This window comes from Centroberyx affinis, unplaced genomic scaffold (assembly GCF_046629955.1).
Source record: "Centroberyx affinis isolate AG114_WGS23_722 - 3 ecotype Tasmania unplaced genomic scaffold, CSIRO-AGI_Caff_v1 ptg000109l_1, whole genome shotgun sequence".
Lineage (NCBI taxonomy): Eukaryota > Metazoa > Chordata > Actinopteri > Beryciformes > Berycidae > Centroberyx > Centroberyx affinis.
In genome coordinates this window covers 641,963-663,304 of record NW_027278811.1, presented here as the reverse complement: position 1 = coordinate 663,304, position 21,342 = coordinate 641,963, and the positions used below count along the sequence as shown (strand labels likewise).

The window sequence follows — 21,342 nt, the reverse complement described above, 5'->3', positions numbered from 1 at the left end:
GGGCCCATCCTGCTGAAGTGCTCTGTCACCTCTCCAGTGACTGTTGTACTGCTCCGGGTTAGAAATGTATGAGCTCCTCAGAAAATTTAAAGGTCAAGCAGCTAGGCGTCATATTGAAAAGGTAAATTACCTCCATTTTAGACGGCTAACAAACAATGTTTTGTCCAAGGAATTTGATGAATAGCACTTTGACATAAGGGGAATTCGTAGTCTTTGTGGTTCTTATAAGTTGTCCTCAGGTGGTGAGAGGAACCCTAACCTCATCAAAAAGTGGTAATTGACTCCCGTTAAAAGGCCTTTGTCTCCTGCACCCCAGAATACGCTAATTAGAATACTGAGTAAATGAGTGTTGGCAGTTTAATTACGCATACATTATTCATACCATTGCACACAATGGTAATAGATGTGCCCCTCTCTCAAAGGGGTGTGGTGGGAGGGTTTGACAGGTTAACAGTGTGACATAATGCAGTCAGTATGAGTGAGAGTGCCTTCACCAGTAAAAGATGTGTAATTGATGGACGTCCACCTGTAATGATTGGAAAATAAGCTAAAAAAAAATGTTGCATAGTGAGAACGTCTAATCTCAGTTTCCTCTTATTGTTCAATATACAGACAGAGTTGATTGGTTTATCATTGCATGCATGTCCCACTGGACCCAAAATCTGATGTGTGTCTGGAGTAGAGTTCCAGATATTGATTAAATGTCTGGCTGGCTCCCCATTCCCCCAAAGGCCTCTGGTATCACAGACGCGTAAAGTGGTCAAGGTGCCAATGCAATGTGCATTATCACAACTGGGACTCGCATATTGCCAGCCCAACTCCATCTAAGTACATTTATTGAAGTCGTAAATAATGAGTTGTAGGGATATAATTTGAGGTCTGTCATGCTATAAATTTCTCCTCTGTTTTGTTTTTGGCCTTAAATCTGGAGGACCTGCTTCCAAGTGATATTGAAAATGGTCAAATATGAAATGCCCTGTCTCCAGAGAGCTGCCAGGCCAATGATATATGCTCTCAAAATCCCATCTATCGACGTGCAGCCAAAAGTAGAAAATGAGAGGTAGAGATATGAATATAAATTAGCTACTTGATGTCCTGTTTCCAGCCACAAGTCTGCCCCAAATGTCTGGAAAACATATTTATTTTCTTTTGAAGCATCCTACCTGTTATTGAGTCCTTCAATAATCGCTATAATTTCTCTGCTGCTGCAAACCCAAGTGGGTCGGTGTTCATGACATAATGTGTTGTTTAATATGCCATTCAAAGTTGCATTGCATTCTGCTGCCAATAGGAGTCGATTTCATTTGAAATTAAATATCCTGCTGACAGATGTCCTGGTCAAAACAAAGCTATAATCCACTACTCCGTGTCCACTAAATCTAGAGAAACAGCTTCTGGTGCCTTTCAGCCTAGTTAACTAGCAGCAATTTTGTGGACATTTGGAAAAAACATCCAGCAGGGAAAATTTAATTAACATTGGATTTGTGTTATCTTGTATTTGATACCTACTATGGATCAAATGAACACCGTTCAGTGAGCCAGTGCTGACCTGAACAGGAAATGACATTTAAAGGGACAAGACCGCAGTGAAAACTGACCTGTGAAGGATGTAAAATGAAGTTATGAAGGAAATGAGTCAAAAAGTCAGCAAAACATCGGCATTGTCCTGAAAGTAAGTTTGTGTTTTTACTGTGAACAAATTCCCTGCTGCCGAGGCTTTTTTTCCGTTGCAGATGTAGGGCCGCATGCAGAGAGGAATTTCTGGGAGTGTTTCCCTCAGTGGTTCAGAGGATCAGCTCACATCAGAGGAGCAGACCGGATCATCAAATCTTGTGCTGAGGAAAATACTGTGTTTTATTGTTTGCACATTATCTCTGCAAGTAATTAGGATTCACAGACTGAACTGATGAATTCAGAGAGTTTATTGAAAGGTCAGGCTCACTGTGCACTAGTGTGTGTGTGTGTGTGTGTGTGTGTGTGTGTGTGCGTGTGCGTGTGCGTGTGCGTGTGCGTGTGTGCATGCATGTCTCTGTATGTGCGCATAACTGTACATGCAAGCTTGTGTGTGTGAGTATGTGTGTGTGTATGTGTGTGTGCGTTTTGTGTGTGTGTGTGAGTGTGTGTGTCCTGCCTCTGTGTGAGTTTATTGAGCAGCCACTCCACAGCAACCCATCAACAGCTGTCGGATATTGACTCTGCATTACAGGTAAACAGATGGAATGGATTAGTTATTTTGGGATCACTCTTCGCCGAGCTACATGGATACAAGGATAAAGATGAAGGTCAGAAGACAGATGGTGTGAGAACGACGCGTGAAGGAAACGAAGGAAATGAGAAGAGAAGAACTGATTCCATCTGGGTGTATACCCAACATTTCCTGTTGTGCAGAATTTTGATAGCTTAGATCAGATTCTGGCTTAGCGAGTTCTCAGATAGTTCACAGGGAGAAACCGGCTTTGATCAGGCTGTCGAGCTACGTGTGTCTTAGCTCCAGTAGAGACCAGCAGAGACTCTCTTTCTGTCGGCGTACAATTAGGAACTCCTGGTCCTGTTTTCCCAGCTTCCTGTTAACGTGCCTGTGTCACATGTGATTATCCGGGGAGCCATAATGATTGGCTGCTTGTGCCGCTCCACAGTGGCCAGACCCCGAGCGGCTGACCGAGGATGTGTTTTTAATGAGCTGGAGGTCACAGTAATCCACTGCTGAGAACAGAGGCCGCTCTGCCGCCGCTCACACCTCACACCGAGAAAGTATTCTCGGTGTAACCGGTGGTGGATGTGAGCAGCATGGAGAAAAATACTCCATTATAAGGCGCACAAGATCAGCCACACATACAGTATGTACTATCGCATGTTCTTTCCCTCTGCATCTGCCAATCTCTTTCTCACACATTATCTATATCCTCTTCCCCCCTGTGCTTGCCCGTTCTCATTTCCACCTTCTCCCTGCCTCACTTTTTCATACTGGATGCTTGGTAAAAGATGAACAGTCCTGAGAGTCTTTAGCCCTGTCACCCATCATCTGAGTTCAGCTGTCCAGCCCGTCCTTCACCCTCTGCCTGCTCTGCCAGCTCATCGCCTGATGAAGAGTCCAAAATTCAATACCTCACTGATAGCAAAGCTCGCGCCCGAAGAAAGGGGATATGAATCAATAGCACACTAAATCACACTGAGTCACCATGACACTGGTATCACAGCCAAACAAAATAAAAATAGCACGCTTATGGCTCACTGGACTGATGTGTCTGATAGCACATCTCACCCTCAGCTATACAAATGTGGAGCAAATGAACCTTCTTCAGCTACTGACAGTGGAGCCTTGGTGGTGAAACGTCAGCCGCGAGTTGTACACAAACAGGTGTATGCGTGTGTGTGTGTGTGTGTGATGGGGGTGTGGGTGGAGGGTGGGGTATGTGAGTTAGCTTAGGGCTATTTATCAGGGCTCAGAGTTCTGCTGGTTTTCTATCCTACCAGTTATTTAATTGCATTCACATTGCATCCCAGGTGTAAATTAGTGCCTGATTAGATGGTTAGAATGAAACCCAGCAGGGATTTTGGTCCCTAGGGTGAGGTTTGAGAACTACTGTTTTAGGATAATATCCGCTGTCTTCAACACACTAGCGTGCATGACTCTGCAAGTGTTTGAGCAATTTCCATGCAGTCAAACACTGCCGTTCTCCACTCCCTGGGCCCCTGCTTTTTGTGTGTGGGCTAAAAAACAGACTGCTGCTTCAATGGAGACAGAGTGGAAAAAGAGAAAGAGAGAGAGAGAGAGAGCAGTCAGTATGATAGCATGTCCTCCATTTTGACCCCTGACCCCAATCTTGCGGTAATAAAAGACCTCAATCCGGCTCCCTGACACCACAGCCCTTTGGCTAAATTCATCTCTCTGTCTGGACACGAGGGGAACAAACACATTAATGCTCTGGTGTTGGCCTGTGGCCAAATAAAGCACTGACCAACAGACCTCAGACAAATACCCCAACCAATAGGCAAATATAATAACTGGCATGCAGAACACTGGCCAAAAGTCTCTGATCAATGAGCAAATACATTACTGAATGGGAACATAACCTCACACCGTTATACTACTGGCAGGTGGACATTTACACCGCAATAAATCTTCCATAGAGGCTTTCACCTGGGACTGGAGGAGCAGCCCCACTGGAGACTCATTGATTTACAAGGGGAAATGATTTGAAGAAACTGTAGGAAATGTTAAAAAAAACGGTGTTAATTCTATGTATGTTTACTTATATCAGCAGAAAAGTTGTCTGGATAGCTTAAAAGCTTCAAATTATTGACTTGTCGAAACTGACAAAACAGGGCAAATAATCAACCTCTCTACTGTCAGTGTAGATAGAAAAGCCATTGAGCTGAATTGGCTATTAGACCTTTAACACTGGCTGTGGTTTATCAACTTATGGTTTGGCCATGTAGGCAGGACGTTGTGTATTTTGTCATCTTGGCATTTGCAGTGTACACATTCAAAATGTGCAGCAATAAATCTTTGTTTACAACGATACCAGAATGCCAGTGGCAGAGAGCACAGCTTTGGGGGGTTTTAGAGTTGTTAAGGTCATCGGAGCCCCATAAAGTCTGTCGTTTTTCGGAGGGAAAAGCACACTCTCTCCGCTTGTGTTTGGATCTGTTTGGATTTCTCCACCCCAGGAACGCCCCTTTGCAAATCTGTCCCACAATGAGCTGGGTAAGAACACCTAACCCATAAAATTTTACGAGAATGCGTTTTCAGAAGAGATAAATTAACAGTTTGATAAGTAAATACGTTTCTCTGTACCCTCTCTAAGTGCATCATTAAAAAATTGTAAGGTTATGTGTTATTATAGTCTTTGGCACAGAAGGAGTTGTAAATGAGTTTCGCTAATATACTGTAGAACTACAAGATTAGGCACAAAGGTGCTTTTGTTAAGGAATATCCATTTTGAACAGGAGCGATGTTTTCTTAAGTGGTAGCCAAGGTTGCTCTGACCGCTTTGAACGTGTGTGTGTGTGTGTGTGTGTGTGTGTGTGTGTGTGTGTGTGTGTGTGTGTGTGTGTGTGTGTGTGTGTGTGTGTGTGTTGCAGTATGGTCAGCTGTATCCCTCTCTAACATATGCTGACAGTTAAATCGGTACTGCTGGCCTGGGTGACACGTGGCCCGTCGGCGCCCCACCCCTGGTGTTTGTGTCCTGTGGCAGATTTGCAGTGACAGGCCGCTGCCTAGACATGACAGGCAACACATCCGGCTAGATATGAGAGTACAATCACATTGACAGGGAGGTAATGAAAGGCCCCGGCTCCCTGACACCTTGGCCGTCCCACTCGGTGCTGGTGCTAAAATGGATTGCGGAGTGATTGACGGTGATAATATGACCCTGTCTGTCATGGCGCCTTTCTTTCTGGAGTGGCATCACTGGGACGACCTGATTGTCTCTCTGGGCACAGGTTATCAGCACAAACTGTGTGTGTGTGTGTGTGTGTGTGAGAGTGTGTGTTTACCAGAGTGTGGTTCTTAAATTTGCTATTTTCACGTGATTTACTTGAAGATTCAGTAGCCTTGAGATAATGAGACTCTCTTGAAATTGATTGATGTTATAATAATTCAGTTCAACACCATATTTCCTCAAAGTTTCTGCACTGCCCCTGCATTGTATAAGCTTCATTCAGTCAGCTGTTGCAGCATGTTTTAGGGAGGGCAGTGGGAAACTCCTCTGCAGTGAAAGTCCTGGCATCCTCCATAAAACAAAGACGATGGTTGAAGGAAGGGATGGAGGGAAGGAGGGATGGGGATACCATATGGGACTGCACATCTGTCTCGGGGAAAACAGGTCTGGCCTTGTAAAGAGGACAATGAACAGAGAAGGAGATGGAGAGAGGGGTGGAGAGGGAATGTTTAAGGGCAGTGAGGGCCAAGCTGCCGAGGAGCTACACCGGGGTCTGATCTCATGGACCCTGGGGTCAAACAGCTGGAGCCACATCAGCTTCCTTTCAGCCACCATGCAGCATCTGAGCCTCATTTCAACCACGAGACTGCAGCATGAACAGAAAGTGCTGTAGATAATAGGGATGGGACGATATCTCATGATACGATTCGATACACAGTATGGGGTTCACGATTCAATACAACCACAATATGATGTAATAACCAAAGGTTCAATGACAAAGTATGACTGTGCAGAATTATGTTTATTTCTGAGCCACAAATCTTTCTTACAGCAGCATCTGTGAAATAAATGCTTCATCATCGCTGTTTCTTTTAAGAGGTCATCTGAAGAGAACCTAAGGACTCTCAGCAGTGCTGCGTTGCAGGAATCGTGGGGTGAAAGTTGGACGGGGGGGAGGGGAGGGGAGGGGGGGGGGGGGGCTGATGCAAAGAGGCTGAAGACGCCAGCAGCCTGGAGATTCTTATGATAACCTTGTTAGCTGAGCAGACCTGCTACTGTTGTATCATGTGTCAGCAATATTCTCTCACCTCCTTGAGTTTGATTCCATCTCTCTCTCTCTTTCTCTCTCTCTCTCTCGCCGTCTGACTCCCCCCCCCCCCCCCCTCTCTCTCATGCATGCACACACACTCGCACGCAAAGCACATGCCCACAGAGACACACACACACACACACACACATTCACATATAGGCAAACACAAAGCCCCACACCCACCCTGCTGTTGTCATGAAACACTGAGGGTTTTTTTTTTTAAAAAGTACTGAATTTTGTGCAGATGTCTTGTTTTCTTCCACCCTTATTTTTCCACTACTCCCCTTCTCCTGCTCCTGCAGATGTGAAAGCTTTTGTTAGTCACCAAACAGCCTGGCCTTAGTTTCTCTTAGCTCTGGCTAGTCTCAGCTGTGTCGGTCAGGAATGTATTAATTTATGTTTTATTGAATAATGGGGAGAATAGGTGTTTCATTATGAATCCAGTGCGCTCACCATGCAGTCACAACGCACAACTTTTTAACAGGGTGCCAACGTGCCTGCAGCAGGGTGGTGTAGTGGAGGAGGGCAAAATGAAGAAAGAAATTCCTCTTTAGGGATCAATAGAGTATACTGCATTGCTGACTGCCTTTTAGATTGAAAATACTATGGGCTGTTTTTGGCACATATTGTCAAAAACTTTTATTGGTGGGGTTAGTAGTAAATGGAAATCACCAAAGCTCTTTGAGAAATGAATAACACCCTTATCACCGAATTATTTTGGTTTTCCTTGTCCTTTCAGTGGGAGTTGAAGCCTCTTCCACACTAGACAGTGCTTCAATGCGTTGACAGTGCAAATATGTTATTTGGGTGCCAAGGTCCCCATGTGTTGCGTCTGCCTGTTAATTACCCTGCAAGGCAGATGGTAAATAATACATGACAGTCTGGCATGTGTGTGTGTGTCTGCGTGTGTGTGTGCATATTACCATACTTGCATGAATATGTGCAGTTGTGTATGCATGTCTCCTATACGGGGTTTGGGTCAATTCATGAATGAACTCATTAATTCAAATTCAACTGAGGAACTGGAATTTGAAAAAACCTACAGGAAACAGAATTGGAATTGAATCAGAATTCAGTTTTTTTGTTTTTTTCTTACCACATATCTGAGATTACACATAGTGTTAGATATTATCAATACTGAATATCATAAAATGTTAAAGTACCTTTCAGGTGGATGCATAACATGTAATCGTAATCCATACATTATGACTGAATGTATTTGATTTGTTTCACTGTCTTTTATTTGATTCATAATGTTTGATTTATAATATTTATCTTAAGTTAAGACAAACTCTGGAAGTGGAATTTCATGGAATTCAATTCCGTTTTCTGTTATTCCAATTCAATTCCAACTCCAGGAATTCAATTGGAATTCTCCACGCATTCTCAATTCAGTTCATGCATGTGCCCAACCCTCGTCTTGTATATATGTGCAGTTGTTCGTGTGCGGCTCTGTGCCTGGGTCTGTAATGTCTGTCATTGTATGCATATCAGCCCGGATTAATGATGAGTGGGCAAGCATGGAAACATTGATACCCAGCTTCCCCCAGAGGAATGTCAGCTGTCATGCAGAGGAGTGGGACTTAGCACATTTATTCTTATGAAGTCCCTGGTGTGTACTGTACCTCAGGATGTGGATCGTGCTGCTTGTTGCTCAAGGTCACTTCCCCGATTTCATCAGTAAAGATCAAGAGAGTCAGCAGAGCTCCAACCAGAACGCCTGGTGTGCTCTCTTCCTGTTTGGAGTGTCGACATGTTTCTGCAGGTGTGTTTGTGTTTGTGTGTGTGTGTGTGTGTGTGTCTGGGTGGTGACCTAGTTCCCCAGCTGATAGGGTCATAAACAGAGTACAGTAGATAGATTAGAGGGAACAACAGCCCAGCACACAGCCCTAGTGTCTTTATAGGCTCTATAAAAGAGCCAGGGGCATCATTATACAGCTTTAACAGTAGCTAGTCACGTGCCGCACTGCTGGGACGGGTCTGTACCTGACCTTGTTGTCCACACTACAGAGAATAGGTGGAAGAAACCCTTTACTCCTCCAAGAAAAATCACCAGAGCTACCTTCAGCACAGCTACATTCCCACTATGAATTTGTTAGCTTTCCTTTGCCTCTGATGAAACCCTGTATAACGGATGAAGCAGTATTCATTGAACCCTGTTAAGGTGACTTTTTTTTACAGCTGGTTATAGAGTTTTATACTGCAAATACTTTCACTCTGAACTGTTATTGATTTTTTTTTTATCTTCACGTTTTGATTGATATTTTTTAATCATTTTTTATATTACGTTTTGGAGCCCAGTCAGAGTATGATAGGAAATCAATTAGATAAGGGGCATAATCTCACTATCCGCCAAATATTATGACCACATTTGGAGCCGGACCAAAGAGGAGTCTTGTTGATCTATCGTCTCCCTGCCGGACAGTAATGGTATGCTAATGCCATAATTATTTTTGTTGTCAAACAACAAACTTTGTCTTATGTCTCCAAGGACAAAATTACACATGAGACATTTTAGATTGGATGAAGGATTGATAAAATGGATACCCGAATGGTCATCCAGGCTTTGTGCTATTAATTGGCTCTTGACTAATTGGTTCTCCCCTCTCCTGAAACTCTCCAATTATCTGAGAAAAGAACACAATACAGTATCGGAGGTCTACCTTAGCTCCCTCTCCTCTCTTTCTTTCTCTCTCATGTTTGTGCGCCCTGTGTGTCTTTGTGTAATAGAGCCTGTGTTTTCTGCCTGTAAAGCCCCCGGCTGTCTGTCTCCTGCGGTTGAGTCCTCAGAGACAGGTGGTGTGAAGACAGAGGATAGTTCCTGCTGCAGCTCCAGGTACTGCAGCTCAACGCTCCCGCTGTAACAGAGTGACTCAGCCCGGCGCTCACCCCCTGAGGGCCTTTTCCCTGCATAGCTCTGACAGCTCCCCTCTCGCTCACTCCCTCCTTCATCATAACCTACCGTTGGCTGAGGCTTGAACTGTGTCAGAAAGGGCCCCTTATAAAAAGCAACTTTGAGAGCGTCTTGTTTTTGGTGCCTGTTTTTGCACTGTGCCGTTTGCTGCTTTCTTGGCAGATCATCAGCAAAAACTTCAAGTAGAATGTGAGTATGGTTTCTCACCTGTTCCCCAAGCTGAGCCATATGCATTCTATCTGATGCATTCGGAAAAAAAAAATAAGGGTTTTTAGGTTATCACTACAGGGAGATTTTCATGTTTTATTCATGCGCCACTGCTTCTTGGTGTTTGTCTGTAAGCATTTACCTGAATGCCTCCCCTCTACAACAGCTGTACAAGTTGTGAGAAAAGTAAGCAGGCAAGACTCTGTTCTGTATGAGAGCTGTACGCCTCCTTTCCTTTCCTGTCCTTTCCTTTCCTTTCCTTTCCTTTCCTTTCCTCCCCCCCGGCTGCTTAGAGGAGCAAGCCGAGGTTGTGTCAGTGCTGTGGGCCCCTGAGTTTGATCAATGAAGCCCACAGCGGCAGAACACGGGGCCAAGTGCCGGTGGCAGGATGCCCAGCAGCATGGCACCGAAGTGAAGCATGCATTATCCCCATCAGGACTGGGGTGCATGAGGGATAGAGAAGGAGGGGGGTGAGGCTGCCAAGGTACATCCATCTCCCTACCCCAAGAACCAAACAACCCCCCCCCATCCCTCCTCCCCATCACCATCTCAGGAGGAGGTAGCTAACCAGCATCCAGACTTTCTTTTTATACCTTGAAAAAGCAGCGTGAGAGGGACGAACAAGAGGAGAGAGCAAGTTGGAAGATATTTCAGGAGGAGGATATTTCATTTGCATTCTAACCTAGTGTCTCCCAGGCTGTGTTTGTCAGAGGGCGCAGTCTTTTCCTATTAAAGACTCGGCCACGCTCAGCTGTACAAGACAAATGGCGCCATCAGTCCTGAAGTGCACAATTACTTCCATGTCCTCTCCAGGGGTCAAATATATGTTTGGATTAGATCAATAGCCTTATTAGAGGGATCGATGGTTCGCGCTGCAGACACAAGCAGACAAACCTGCCTGTGGAACATGCTGGCCAGCTAATTTTACCCCTCCGTCACTGAGGTTTGTCACCACAGTGGGATAGCGAGGGAAGTAAACAAACACGCAAGTCGACACACGCAGTAATCCGACTGGACCGTGTCGACATACCACCGGGATGATCGGCATGACCGCCCGAGCCCCAGCTGTCCTGTGTGAGCGGCTGCACTGGTGTTGTTTTTGTCACCCTAGAGTGAAGAGGCAAGCCCCAGCACGCCGCCTCGCCTCACCTGGGACTCCCCCACAGCTCCCAGGCCGAGCAGGAGTTACTTCCCCAAGTCCGAGACACAGTCCCACTTCCCGCTGCTGGCCCACGCAGCTGCCCCCGGGGCGCAAACAGGGGGGCGTTTGTTCAGCGTGACCAGGAGCGATTAACCAAAAGGTCCTGCTGTCCCTTTCGCCATTCTCTTTCGACCCTGATGACCTTACTGATGAGCACATCTCCTACACTACCATGTGACCTATCCCCCCTCTCTCTCCCTCTCTCTCTCTCTCTCTCTCTCTCTGTCTCTGCCAATGTCTTTCTCTGCCATTTTCTTTATTTCTCCTTCTCTCTCTGTCTATCTCTGTCTCAACCAATCCTCTCTCTCTCATCCTCTTTCTCTCTCGTTCTGTTTCTCTCTCTCTTTCCTTCCCTCGTTCTCTGTGTCATGGAAACCACAATCACTGTCTTTGTTGAAAAAAAACCCAAACTCTCTGAATTCAATAAGATAGCTAGACGTCTTATCTTCAAGGCAGCAATTTAAATCACATTGGGGGCACAATTCCTGAGGAAATCATCTCTGTCGTGTAGACACTGCCCAAGGAAATTAAGTAGCTCATTGTTGCAGTGAGCTGTTTATTAGATTGTTCAAGTCTGCTGAACATTTGCTTGCAGTTGATTTTGAACCTAAAATTACTTATGCCGGTGTCATTTTAGATGGCATTTCAATTACTGGGAAGAGTACAAGCAAAGTGAAATAAATGAGAACTCTGATGAATCATGATTTTAATGGATTGAATAAAGCTTGTATAATACTTTCTTAGGGTATTTTGACGTTCAGGTTGAGAAACTATTGTGCTGTTCACGTCACATGTGCTGTCAGAGAATAGATGAAACACAAAGGATGGGTTTTTTCCCCCGGCTGAATCCGTGTAATTAAACGTTTTCACAGAAAGCAGGGACTCACAAGGAATTCATTCTGTTATTCAATTGACAATGCAAATATTTGTCAGGGTTAATTTCTAATGGGAGGCAAGCTCACGTCTATTGTGGTGTCTCTTGTGTGTCAATGTGTCTTAACAAGATACGCTTTTCTGTACACACAATTCCTCATATAATGGGGTTTTAGATGGGATCAGCCATCTGCTGTGTGAAGTGCCGCTCTGTAGGTCGCATTCGGTGCGGCAAAACTCTCAGCGAGGGGAGGCGGCTGTCTGGTAAACAATATTCAATCTTGATTTCCTGTGAGTGGCTGAAGTCGCCACCACTGAATGGGAAGGGGTTCAAGCAATTACAGACTCTATGTGACTTGGATGTGGCCTCGCAGTTTGTCAACAGATATGTGAAAAGTGGCGGCTGGGTTTGGCAGCTCGGCCTGAGGAAATGGCCCTCGCCCTCTCTCTCTCTCTCTCTCTGCCTCTCTCTCTCTCCCTCTCTCTCTCTGCCTCTTTTTCTGTATATATGTTGCGAGAAGAGACTGAAAATATATATTTAAAAGTCGATTGGGATTGTGTGGGCTGCTGCTGCTGTAGATCTTTTGGCTTGTTCAATTTTGTTGTTGATGTGTGTGTGTGTGTGTGTGTGTGTGTGTGGGTGGGGTGGGTGGGTATGAGAAGTGGTGAGTTTTTAAGGTGTTTGTAACATTTCTTTCCTCTGTCTTTTTGAGAGATTTTTCGTTGAACATCAAAAGTGTCTGTATGTTGCATGTTAGTTTCGGCATGCTGGGTTTAGGCAAAATAAATGCAGTCATTGGATGCATGTTTTTATTTAAGAGTTCTTTATTACTCACATGCTAAGTATTTCATGGCTCAACCAAATTAACTTGATTATAAGGAATTTCATAAGTGGATATCAAGGCTGCCCTTTGGTGTCGGAAAATGGAATGAGTATATGGCAACCACAGTGCGTGTTGTCGGTCCAATTTCTCATGATCTCATGTCCAATGAATGGATTAGTTCTGATATTGAAAAAGGAGGATGCATCGCTGAATAAACAGTGGAGGAGTTTTGATTCAGGATCTGGTTTCTGATTCGGAATTCTGATTTTGTTTGTTTGTGTGTGTTTGTGTGGGTTTGTGGGTGTGTGTGCACATGCATCACTTAGGGTTATAGAATTAGGGAAGAGTTGGACAGCTTTTCAGGAGCAAAGAAAAGCAGCCTTGTTTTAGCTGGACCACCGTGCATTTTTGAGTTTATCCAATTGGGGCTTAAAAGGTTTCTATAAGCCTCAACCCATAGCAAAACATTTAATCCTTCAGTTGAAGTGAAAACATAAAAATTGCCAAAATTGGAGTTACAAAGGTTTCACATAACAGTGATATAATGCTCTGTGTTGCACAAGGGCTTCTGCTGCCAAACCTCCCAAGAGGAGACTAACATTACTGTGAAATATTAGTATATCGAGTGATATTATAAGTGTAAAAATGGCTTCATCCTCAGTCTGAATTGAAAAATCCCTGTTTTCAATTTGATTTAATTCATTTGTCAACATGAAAAAATATATTGAGCACAAATAAAATCATTTAGGTCACAATAAAGTCAGTAGTAAAGATGGTAAAGCAGGTTAGGCAAAATATATTCAACATTAGCAATTATGTGAGAAAACACATTAGGAATCAAGTAAATTCATAATCATATGATTATACTTGGCCACTTCACCTATTTTTCAGACAGCTGGACTCTCTATTTTAACTGTGGGAAATGGCAGGTCCATTGGGGTAGAGTTGGACCTGTCTGTGTGTTTACACAGCGCTCAACTTCGAGAACATTGGAGTGTGGAGTGGTTTTGGCAGAGTGGAAGGGAGAGAGGCTCTCTGATGCTGATGGATTAGCAGGAAGGACGAGGACAGGCCCAAGGGTCCCGTCTGGCTTCGCCTGGAGCCCTCGGCCCAGAAAGACAGAGAGAGCCACGGATAACACACGCACACACACACACACACACACACAGTCAATCAATCTCCACCTAAGGGCAGAGTCACACATACACGTGTACACAAAAAGTTTCCCTCTCTCTGCAATACACATTTACATGCACACATAGACATACACACACACACACACACGCACACATAGACATACACACACACACACATGCCTGTCCACACTACAGGGAATCAATCTTCAGTTAAAGGGTTTTCTGGCACAGGCGTACTGTTCCTCAGACATACATACTGCTTGTCTCTGACTCACCTCTTAGACAGATTGCTTTTAGAGTGACAGAAATGTAGAAGCGGCCAATTAGCCTAAAGCACCCATGCTGATCAAAGTGTTTGAAATGACCATAATTCACCCTCTTAAGTTGATGTGTCTGATTGCCGGACGGTTTATTTTATTTCTTTTTTTTTTTTTTTTTAGAAACGAGCAATGATTTATAGGCTGTAAGTATTAATAGATCTCTTTAGTCCTGGAACCGCAGCATTTCCTATGGCAGTGAATCAAGGTATACAATGTGATGAAACATGGTAAGTTAGGCTAACTCTGGTTCCCAGGAAGAGATCCGGAGTTACACTGAGAGCTTAAAGGGGCATTAAGTAGTCTATGAACTTTATTAACCTCTATCAGTGACCAGTAGGAATTGCAACATCAATTGAATTTGTCTCCTCATAAACAAGTCTCTGTCCCCTTGAATTATGGTTATTAAGTCAAATTTTCACAATAGAGACAAGTAAGCTAACTAAGTGAAGAGGTAATAAATCACAGTACAAAATGCTGTAATAGTAATATTGCTTTGTCATTTGCTTTTTTAGCTTAATAACGAGGCTTATTCGCCTTCGTAGCTGAAATGTTGAGCAGTAGAAAATGTGAGTAGTTGGGAAGAGGAGACTGGGAGTGTCTTGAAATGCCAGTGGGCGGGGTTTTTTTTGCTTCAAAACAAGAGTACAGGCTGGAGATTGATTTCTGAAAGCCAGAAATTGTTGAGTCACTGGTATTGATCAACAACCCAGTATCACCTCCCCGAAGATATATTATGGTTATTTACTGCTACCAGGCAGCAACAATCGTACTTATTGCCCTTTCAATTATGTTTTTTATTACTGTAGGAAGCAGGCCTTGGTCAAATAGTCAATTCATTTTTATTGGGTTTTTGTTTGTTTGTTTGTGTGTGTGTTGACCTGCTTGATGCACACAGGAAAGTTAATCTAGTATCCATTTCTGTGATGGACAACTTTCCAGACGCTATCTGAATTGCCCTGATTCAGTTTAAGCCCACCCACTTGTAATAGAAGTATTTCCAAATACTAGCATTTGTCCAAGGCCTGGCATCAAATGTCTATTCAGCAAAAAATCTACAAGGCCCATGTGAATCGTTCATGGCCTTTAACTATGTGCCTAAGCCTTCTGTGGCTAAAACGATGGAAAGATTAACTTTTCTTGGACGAAACTTGGACAGGCACAGTGCTTTGAGGTGAATGACAGGCAGTCGACTAGCGGACAAAGACAGAGTATTGTGCAGAGTGTGTCTCAGATGTTCGGTGTGTAGGTGTGTGTCTATCTACAGAAACTAGCGCTGAGCTGAAGGGTGTGTGAACCTAGAGGATAAAGGCACGGCTATTGTTTGTGATGTGGCGTATCAGAGTAAAACTCTGCGCTTTTGTCCTGCCTATCCCACTCTATTCACTGGTACAGATTTGACCATTTCCAATTTTAAGGTCTGTTAAGCAAGCACTCAGAGGACTGTGGGAACAGTGAAAGGAGAGATTTAGCGTTTTCATGGAGAGATTTCGGTCGGCCAGCGAGGCAGAATGAGAGATGCTGTGCTGTTTTGTGCGAAAGATTCCATGACGGTTTTTGCCACGGCTAGCCGGTGACCTGTAAGAATACTGTATTATCGCCACAGGTAATGGTCTGTACTGGAGGGAGGAGAAATAATCTGTTACAGGAGGTCCGGTGTCTGGTGGTGATACATTGGCCGGGCGCTCTCATGGCGGAGTGATTCAAGGCCTGCAGGCTGCTCACAGTCCCACAGTTGAAATGTGGAGTGAGAGCCAGCGGCGGCGCTCGGTTAGAGTCCCGCACTCTATCACTCAATCTCCTGAAATATGAGACAGACACTCTGCCTGACTGGAATCCTGAATTCCAAAACGCCTGTGTCACTCAGGAAGCACACTTGAATACGCTCTTCTCTTTGTAATCCATCCACCCCGTCTCTCTTTCTTTCTCTCTGTCTTCTCTCTTCCTGTCCTCTGTCTGTCTGCAGCTCTCCATCTCGGCCTCTCTGTCTGCCTTTGTCTGTCTTTTCCAAAGCATTTTTTTTTTTCGTATACTGACCAATGCTGCAGCCAAGACAACCACCGATTACATAAAGAAAGCCACGGTGGTGACAGCAGACTCCATGATGGTTTTCTTCAGCACTTGTGACCCTGTGTTTTGGGGTTTGATACTGTATGCCTGGGATTTGTTACTGTGTGTTTTGTGGTTTTCAACTGTTTGGGTTTTGTGTCCAATGTATTTAGTGTGTTGAGCAGTTGCTCAGGCAGGGAAATTAACAATTTTCTTCAGAGCCCCCTTGAAGAAAACTATCGAGTTGTTTAAGGTTAAAGCCTCGATTAAAAATCACTGGACCTAGAGCTGGACATGTCTAGCTCCCACCCATGCTCTTCCTCTCCCTCCTAATTCCCCTCTGTCTCTTCCCCCCAGCCTCCCTCCTTCCCTAAACACGCGGTCCTGACACCTGTCCTCTTCACCGGGCCTGCGTTTCCCCCGGGCACTGTGAACGCAACATTAGTCTCCACCTAATGAATTCCCTGCAGCCTCCATGCTCTGTAGATTGTAATTAACACTGTGAGAGTGAGGAGATTGACTTTTATTTATAACCCTCTCTCACACCTGGCTCTCTTCCCATTTTGGTGACATGCAAGAGCGGCTTCTCACCACAGCGCATTAGTTAACATGCCAGTATGCTAACTTCAGTGTTTACAGATTATTTTGTTCTTCGCTTGTTTCTTTATTCTGGCCCTGGCAGAAATGCCCCCTAATGCCATGCCTGATAAAGTGTACTGTATTATGCATGAGTGTATCAACAATGCACAAAGGTCGGTACAAGTGTTGTCATTATTTACATCATTGTTGAAATAAGTATTTGGCTCAATCTCATTTTTGCTCAAATGAGGAAATGTATTATCTTGCCTTGGATCCCAGGCTTATTAAAACGCTCAGAAGGAAGCCTGCGTCCATTTTTGGGTCCCGACCCATATCAGGGTTTTAGATGTCATACTGTGGCCCCAATAAGTTAATGTTTCAGCATTAGACAGAATGCCAATGCCAGAAGTGTCCATTTGCATCTTTATTTGCAGTCCCAGCGAGACTGGTGATGCTCTTGGAAAGATGTGACTAATTGTTGTTGGCAAAACCGAATGTCTGGCGTAATGGTGCACACATGACAGGCAGGATGCTCACTTGATGAGTCGCCATATGTTTTGGAAGGAAAGTGATTAGCATTCATTTTCAGTACTAGTGCCTTAAAGCCTTTGGAGTCTAAGGCTGTTTTTGCGATTTTGCTATACATTGAATTTGGCCTTTGTTTACCACCTAAAAACTGTTTTCACCCCTAATGCATAGTATACTTTTTCTCAGCACAAACTCTGAAAATGTCAGTTAACATGAAAACACTATCAAATAACATATCAGAAATATGAGAACAGGCTGTTTGTTATTGTCAGCGATAACTGCGACTTCAGTTAAATTCCTTCTTCAGTGAAAAAGATTGTGTTTTCGTATTGCTTGTAAACCCTTGTACTGTATATCTGTGTCCTAGTCTGTGTTTCTATGTCTCATGCACTAATTATCTAAGATTATTTCTAACTTCTCTCCTTTATCATTGATGCTCATGACTTCAGAGTGCAAGTTCCCACTCTAATATTACTGTCTGAAATAGGATCTCTTTTAGCGCCTTTAACTATGCAGGTGCTGTCTGTCTGTTGGTCTACTGCGTTTTCCTTTCTGCTCCAGTCAGCTTTTTGACTTTATGTGTCTGCTTAATGACAGGCTGTGTTTTAAGATAGGAGGTGTAAAAAAAAAACAAAAAAAAAAACAGGTTACGGCAGGTTAGCAAAGCACACTTTCCTCTGCATAATAATTACAGACTGTTGCATGTCTGGAATTTGTATGGACTCTGCTTTATGCGAAGGCGGTAATATGTTTAATGTTTGTATTTGTCTCGCCACCGCAGGCGACAGAGAAGTGTCTGCAGTTGATGACTGATGTGGAGAAAGCAATGAACATTTTTTGTAAACCTCTTTTGTATCCCACACACTGTGCACTGTTGAAGTAATTTGATTAATATGGAAATGAATCATGTCGTGTTGCAGTATGTTTGCTGTATGTAATCCGTAATCTACAACATTAACCCAATATGAGATAGTGAAGGGAAAGCAGATGTTTGTTTGACCGACCTCAGGACTGAGAGCAGCAACAGAACTCCCATCTCGTCTGTCTCTTCTTATTATCTAAGATCAAACCGCAGCCATCTCCTATAAAACCCAGTTTATTAACTCATCAGTCAAATCGCATGTCTGAGCTTATCTGTCTGCCTCTTCCTTTTAGCATCTGCCATGGCTGATAACGTTCTGTCAGGGTTTTCCAGGGTTTTGAGCATCAGTTTTTGGTGCCCTTGCCCTTGCTCAGAGATGACCCTGCACATCATGAGTCTCCACAGGCCGCGCTTTACATGAGAGAGGCCATTAAGTGGTGGGTCAGTGTCAAACAACATCTGTTTATCCAAGCTCAGTTTGGCTAGATACTTTACACTGGCTATTTGTAGTTTTTATATGTTTAGTTTGGTCCCCTTGGACATAGACATCAAGTCAGTTAGTGGTTTTAGTCCATGTAAAACTGTGGATCTTGTTGTTTCTTCTGGGCAATAGCAATTAGGATTTTTTTATTTCAGAGTCGTTGTTTTTTTCTTTCACTGATCTTGATCATAAACATCCTGCACCAAACTCTCCAGAGTGCAACCAAGAGAATGAGTCAGTCATGCTTTAATTCTCTATACAGCTTTCACAGGTTTCTTCTGTTCTCCAGTCTCCCTCGATCTCAGTCTCCTTCACTCTCTGACCTCATCATGTGGACCAAGCTGGCATGTTTTGTAGGAGATTAATTAAGCTGAATAAATCAAATAGGCTTTCAAAACCCAGGCATGTGATCCGAGGACAGCTCTCGCTGAAACATTAAAGGGAAAGTCATCGCCGTGCCGTTTGCTCTACACATCTTCACAAGCTTTTGGGTTGTGATGCTCAAGTTGTGCTCAACGCTTAATTATTTCCTGACATTTCCCAAACTCCTAGCTCTCTGTGTGTGTGTGTGTGTGTGTGTGTGTTGTGAATGATGGAGTGCCAACCTCCTGACAGCCGCTCCCAATGAATCATCGCTAATGAAGAGAACAAGACACGCTAAATGGAGGAATAATTGCAATGTTCTCTCTCATGATCTGGAATGATACTGCGAATCACATGGTCTATGCTGTATATCAGGTCCCAAGATGGTTTATGAACGGGGCACACACATACATTTTCTAAACTGTGAGTTATTGACTTGTTTCAGTTATTTTCTAGTTACAGTGAACGCATTTCCAATAAGATGGGGGCATCAGCAATACTTATAACAGCTTACTCCATGTTGACCCTGGTGAGTCGATCTGCATGAAGTCAGCACTGTTACAGACCCTGAGAGAGAGAGAGAGAGAGAGAGAGAGAGAGAGAGAGAGAGAGAGAGAGACGGTTCTCCAGAGTACTTGGCAGGGTCTGCTGCTACATTGATAAAGCAGCTTTGAATGGGCCCTGAAATAAGCACTCTGACGCCCAGAGATAGAGAAGCTAAGAAACTGCACTGCCAAAAAGGCTTCAATCCAACCTTTTTCAGCCTTTTTCTCTACTGAACATGTTCACACCCTGATAGACATGCATACCACACACACACGCACACACACACACACACACATACACCTTCAAGCATTCTGCTCCCCACCTCTACTACTTACCAGTCATGTGTGGAAGTCTTCTGTCAGTAACAGTGAGTCAGGTGGCCACCAAGAGAAAAGGAGGATAAAGTAGAAACTGAAAGAAGGAGCAGAATGAAAGAAGGGGTGCAGGCAGCACCTAGTCTGTGATTTTACGACCTCCTTTAACTCCCTTGAAAGGTTTAGGCGAAACCAAATTACAGTTCCCCCGGTGTTTGCGGATCAGGGGTGTTGACAGGCGCGAGTCCGGCCAACGAGGCTGCTCCACAGAGTCAGGGTGAAGGTATGCGGGGTATTCAGAGGGAGTGAAAGAAAAATAGAGGGGAAAGATTTCCTCTCACACAAAAGCCGAGGAACAGTCACACACAGAGGAGAGGCCTCGTCCTGCTGGGAGGTTATTTTAGGTGTTCCTCAGGGGTCTGTTCTCGGTGCCCTGGCAAAAGCGTGACAAAAGGCCCCGAGTCTCCCTCTGGACAATAGGAGAGTTTGCTGTCCCTGAATCAGAGAGGTGACGTCCCGAGCAGTTGCAAAGCGAAGGGCAAGCGGAGCCTTGTGCAGGTGCTCCTTTAAACGGTGACTCATCACGGCCATTCACTGAGGGACATGCTGGGAAAAGCACAGCCATTTATTCAAGGCCTCTATGTTCTGGTCATGGTGTATTTTAAAGTATCCGCTGTTTGCCAGCTTTCCATCGTATATTGAAGGTCTAACAAAGATCCTTTGGGGGATGAGAATAGATGTTCATGTGTCTGTGGAATGCTGTGTATAGGTTCCTCTCGGATTGAAATATATAAGTGCTGTTGACGGGAAGCTTGCATGGCGACATTGTCCTGATGGACGTGACTAATGACCATTAGTTGATGAGGCAAGAGGGACAGAGTGAGTGTCAGGGAGTGAAAGCGTAGTATGGTGAGAATGAGAGAGTGAGTGAATAGTTGGCCAGGGGAGCTGCTGTAGAGACCTAACAACAAGATTGAGATGATCTGCATAGTAATTAGACGCACACAGAAACAGTACGTGCCTCTGCACAGACTGCCTTATCTCATAGTGAGTTAATTAAAACATTTTGTTGTAGCTGTGAATTGTGAAGCATTTATCCCAGTCCTCTTTATGCTCTGTGCTGCACTCTCCCTTGGTTCAATTCTCTCAAGTGTTGTCAACGCTCACCTCTATGTGCAGATTGGTCTCTTTGCTACTTGCTTTGCAGATGCTCATTATAAAGTGAATCTGTCAGCTTCCACTTTGGGTGCATTAGCATCTTAAGCCCCTCCACTCCGCTCTCACCACCTCTCTCCTCTCCTGAGAACCACTGGTCTGGGGCCCAGAGGGAGGTGGGGTGTGTGTGTGGGGGGGGGGGTGATGCGAAGGGAAAGAGAAAAAAGACAGAGAGAAAGAAGTGTGAGTACGAGGGAAAAGACCGAGAGAGGAAAATAGGGTGGAAAACACACACTGCTAATTAAACCCAATGACCTCTGTCTCATAAAAAGAAGAGTGAGAAAGAGCAATAAAAGAGGAATCAGCAGTTTGCTTTTTGGCTCCAAGCCAACAAATTTGCATAGTTGCATAGCATGCAAGCACTTTGTAAACTTTGTTTTTAGATAAGTGCTATATAAATAACGTTTATTATTAATTCGTCGTCTTTGCCTGTGTAATCCTATTCAAGGTCGGGGGGAT

The 21,342-nt window shown here is 44.2% G+C and overlaps 1 protein-coding gene across 1 annotated transcript in view; it reads left to right on the top strand.

Annotated features, from left to right (window-relative positions):
• The window catches only part of plxdc2b (plexin domain containing 2b), a 77,978-nt gene that overhangs the window by 8,748 nt on the left and 47,888 nt on the right, over nucleotides 1–21,342 (top strand). The gene's annotated exons all lie outside the window — the stretch shown is intronic.